The sequence below is a fragment of the Bidens hawaiensis genome, unplaced genomic scaffold (genome assembly GCF_021521415.1).
Source record: "Bidens hawaiensis isolate Kalapana, Puna unplaced genomic scaffold, B.hawaiensis_p1.1 tig00003488_1, whole genome shotgun sequence".
In the NCBI taxonomy this organism is placed as follows: Eukaryota; Viridiplantae; Streptophyta; class Magnoliopsida; order Asterales; family Asteraceae; genus Bidens; species Bidens hawaiensis.
This window is the reverse complement of record NW_027491195.1, coordinates 395,703-400,547: the sequence shown is the minus strand read 5'-3', so window position 1 is coordinate 400,547 and position 4,845 is coordinate 395,703. Positions and strand designations below refer to the sequence as shown.

Below are 4,845 nucleotides of genomic sequence, written 5' to 3'. Positions count from 1 at the left end.
TGGTGTTTTAAAAACCAAAAAGTTTTATGCCCAAAGAAACGAGATACGAGAAACGAGAAAGAGCAGGTTATGTGTTACTAGTGTTATACTAAACACAGACTATTTAGAAACTTAACAAAACTAACATAAAACTATTTCTAATACATATAAACATTCCCAAAGGTATATGATCCACGTTTTATTTTGAGACATCACATTCATGCTATAAACGTACACTTTTTGTTTTTTTTACCCAGTAGGATAAAGATGGTGAGGCAGGCGAGGCTTCCCCATGGCTAACAACGGCTTAGCCTTTGCTAAATCATGCAGATTCTCCTTAAGATCAACATGTGGTTCGTTAGGTGGCAACTCCCAGGTGAACCCTTGTACAAGCCTGGCTAGAAGCATTGTGGTCATGGTTGAGCCCAATGACACTGCCGGGCACCCACGCCGGCCAGTGCCAAACGAAAACATGCGGAGGTTGTGGTCGGATAACACCACTTCTTTATCACCGTTCATGTGACGGTCTGGATTGAAAGTCAGTGGCTCATCCCAGACCTCAGGATTCCTTCCTAGCCCGAGTCGACTCACTATTACATGACTACCCTTAGGTATGAAGTATCCTGCAACATTAGAGTCTGCGGTTGTAACATGTGGGACGTTGAAAGCCGCAACAGGGTGTAACCTGAATGCCTCCTTCACACAGGATTTAATATAATTGAGGCTAGGTAGATCGGATTCTTGAACTAATCTATCCTTTCCGACAACAAAATCTAGCTCATGGACAGCTTTTTCGAATATCCTTGGCTTGTTTATCATTTACGCCATTGCCCATTCGATATTATTTGAAACATTATCGAAACCTGCTAGCATCATATCCTGTATTACACCAAGACTAATCAATTACACAATACAAAGTTGATATCTTCCAAGCCAAAATATAAAAGTTCTTCTTAATCTTACAAGGATTTGGGCTTTTATTTCATCTGCGCTTAGTGGAGTGTTTTTAAGGGTGATCAAAACATCAAGCAAGTCGTCTTGTTGGGTCCTAACACCGTCTTTCCATTGCCGAATCCTTTCATCAATCAGCGGATCTTGATACTTTCTTGCCATAAGAATAGCATTCCTTATGGTCTTCTCATTCCCATCAAAATCAGTTATCCATCTCAACCACGGGAAGTAATCCGTCACACAAAATGCGTTAAGATAAACAAGAATTGTCCAAAGTGAATCGGCGTGTTCAATTTCTTCCTTCCCATGTCCTCCATCTTCTCTCCCTTCACCAAAATACCTTCTCCCCAACAAGAGCTTCCTTACCATGTTGGTGGTGTATTGTTGCGCAATAATCCTAACATTCACGACGCCCCCAGTGACCCCATGATTGGTCTTGCATTGATTATTGATGTACCTAAAATAAGTGGACGTTTGGATGCGGAAATTAGCAATCAAACCAAGATAAAGAGTTAAACTAAAATTCATTATGTGTTTTGTTTTTTTGTTTTTTTCTAAATGAGAATGAAAATGAAAATCTTCTGCCCAAATTAGTAAGTTAATTAAAGTTTGTTTTGGTCTTTTTGCCCATTAAAATGGTCCAACCCTATTTAATATGTACATAAAGACCTCAGTGTATTTTCATCTTCTTCAGTTCGTTTATTCAGAAGCCATTTATGCCTAGCCCCGGAAAGAATCTCCCTGGATATGATCTTCCTCATCTTCTTCCAATGATCACCCATTGGAGCAAGAACGGTGTCCAAGTAACCACCACTTGTCAGATAGCTTGACATGGAATCAGGCCTTGACGAGAAGATCCAATTCGCATCTTTCAAAAACTCAAGAGCGATATCCGGATCACTAACAGCTATGACATGAACTTTTCCTAGGCGAACGCATAGGATCTTAGTGTTCATTTCGTCCATCATCCTATGAATCCATCGAAATATGGGCTTGTTTCGAAGCATGCTGATTATGCTGCCGATGTATGGCATGGGTGTCGGGCCAGGAGGAAGTGGCGGTCGGTTTTTGGAACCGGTGAACTTGCTGAACAAGGTGAAGTAGTAGATTGGTATGAGGAATAGAAAGAAAATGAGCATTGTGAGAATTGGAAGCCAGCTTAATTTTTGACCTCAAATTTAAATTTGCATTGTATCGTATTTATAGTTATTAATTGATTATATCAGCGTGTGTAACTGGAAAAGGAAAAACAGCACGTGATGAATAAAAATGGTTTTTTGATTCTATTCCATTTTTATTGGTTCAAAAAATAGTTTTTTTTAACGTCTAAATGATAAACTATGCTAACTAGGTCCATACTGGCTCAAGAGGTTGACTTGGGCATTCCAGCAGATTCGATCCGAATTAAGGATATTCCTATTAAATCCGAAATCAATTCGGATTGGATTTGAAAAAATCTGAATAATTTGAAATTTACCGAATAATTCGAAATAAACTAAATAACATTTTTTCCTCTAATTCTTTGTTTCTAACATTTTACTAGTTTAGAATCATAAAAAACATACAAAACCAAAAAAGAACAAATTAGTCTTGAATACAAATTCAAAGTTCAAATTTCAAATAATTATCAAAATTTTATTATATTTCTATGAAATTTTCTCTTTGAGGTCCATACGACTTAAAAGCTCACATTTTTTTAGTTTCCATTTAAATGTACCATCAACGTTTATCTACTTGATATACGAGCAAACATCGACAGGTTGTTGTATGCATACCTTTCAATATCATCAACTGGGTCATAAATAATACAACATGTGTCCATGTGGCACAAAGGTTTCGTCCTAGCCTCTCTGAACCATACATAAACAGAAGAAAGGTGTTGTTGATATAATATAATTAAGCATTTTATATTAAATGGACCAGGATCGATAAAAGATGGAAAGAGATTTTTATCATTCTCGCAAAAGACAGCATACATGATAAAAATGGATGAGTTATTCCATAAAGCGATAAATGAGATGTATCAAGCAGGGACCAAAAGGGTAATGACAAAAAATATATATTTTCTCTAGTCATATGCTAAGCACATGTATATTCTTCTATTATTTTGAAACGTCTATAACTTTTTAGTACGACATATTTTTTTAAAAATTTCATCATAATTAAAACGTTTTTTATCTTTAATATGACTATAACTTTGTTTTATAAAATAAAATAAAAATTACGTCATTGTGTTTTTCTGTTTATCATTGTGTCTTATGCTCATATTTGTGCATCTCTATTTATCATTATCTATTTATGCTTAACATTATGATTTTTTTTTCAAAAGTGATGAAATCTGAAAATTATAATAGTGAAATAACACCGTTGTGTAAGTTCAATATGTAAATATAATGATAAAATAACATCTATATATAATACATAAAACACAATAATTAATGCATATTAAACAACAACATAAAACGTAAAATACAATGATGAGTACATATTATTATACAGTGGTCTGAAATGTAAAATATGTTAGTGCAAGGATTTGGTGTCCGCAGCTGTTCGAATAGGATAGGGGTTGTTTAGTCTTTATATTAATGTATAGAGGCACATTCGCTAAGGATGTTTAGCGAATGGGCCTCATTCGTTAAAGGCTAGACAGATTCGTTAATGTAAGAGCTCATTCGTTACTACTGTGTAACGAATGGAGGCTCGTTCGTTAAACTAATGCCCATTCGCTAAGGATGTTTAGCGAATGGGAGGTCATTCGCTATGGGAAGCCTCATTCGTTAGTGATGTTAACGAATGAGGAGGACTGCCTATAAATAGGCATTCCCTAGTGAATGTGCATAGAGATCTGTGCCATATTTATCCCCTATAACGTTATGCTGCCGGATTCTCTCCAGGCTTAATGTATTGATCTCCATTAACGTATTGAATGAACAAGAGTTAACGTATCGATTTGCGACTAGATTCCTGGCTCGTAAACGTTCGTATAACGTTTCTACAATTGATATCAGAGCCGGCGGTTGCTCGTGGTACGTGTTCTTCGTGTTCTTCAAGTATAATCGGATTTGGACCGAATTCATTGATTGATTGATGGAATTGATGATGAATTCGTGTTTAGAATGCAAATCTGAAGCTATGTAATGTATTCAATTGGTTAATCATGGCAAATTGAAGAATCTGCCATTGATGATTAAGTTATGGTTTGATTCTGATTAGATCAGATTCAGTGCTTAAATGACGAATTGGTTGTTAAATTTGAGTTCCTGATCAAAATCCGAGCATACAGATATATTCTGGTGCTGATTTGATGAAGACTTGAAGAATTTGTCATTGTTACAGCTTGAAGATATGCATTTTCCAGCGATGTAACTGATTTTTCCGATGAGATTCGTTTTTTCTGGCTCTACAGTAACTGCCAACAACCCATTCGTTAATTTAAACTCATTCGTTACGGAGGTTTAACGAATGAGTACATTCATTGGAATTTAACGAATGTGAACTTCATTCGTACACTGTTCATACGAATGAGGTGTTTAACGAATGAAAACTCATTCGTGTACTGTTCATACGAATGAGGGCTTAAAGTATGTGGCTATTCGTTAATGGATTAACAAATGAGACCTATTCGTTCAAGGGTAACGAATGTGCATGGATGTTTAACGTATGTGACACTATTCTAGCGAAAGAGGAGATAACGAATGAGGATTGTAAAAAATAAAAAATAAATAAAAAAAAGTATTTTCGGAAAATTTTCTTAAACGAAATTTTTCGGGGATATTTTAAATATGCGGGATACTCTTTTAGCAAATTTTGGTGACATAATTTCGGTTACTCCCCCTCGGCCCCTCGATATACGTGAAAAGTCGGCCGGAAAATATTTCACCAAAATTTGCTAAAAGAGTATCCCGCATATTTAAA

The 4,845-nt window shown here is 35.8% G+C and overlaps 1 pseudogene across 1 annotated transcript; it reads right to left on the bottom strand.

Annotated features, from left to right (window-relative positions):
* Window positions 1–228: 228 nt before the first annotated feature.
* On the bottom strand, window positions 229–2,069 carry LOC143623475 (valine N-monooxygenase 2-like; annotated as a pseudogene). The gene is made up of 3 exons (XR_013151905.1): window positions 1,600–2,069; window positions 943–1,387; window positions 229–858 (listed from the first exon to the last, which is right to left on the bottom strand). The product of XR_013151905.1 is annotated as a valine N-monooxygenase 2-like (transcript).
* Between the last annotated feature and the right edge of the window lie 2,776 nt (window positions 2,070–4,845).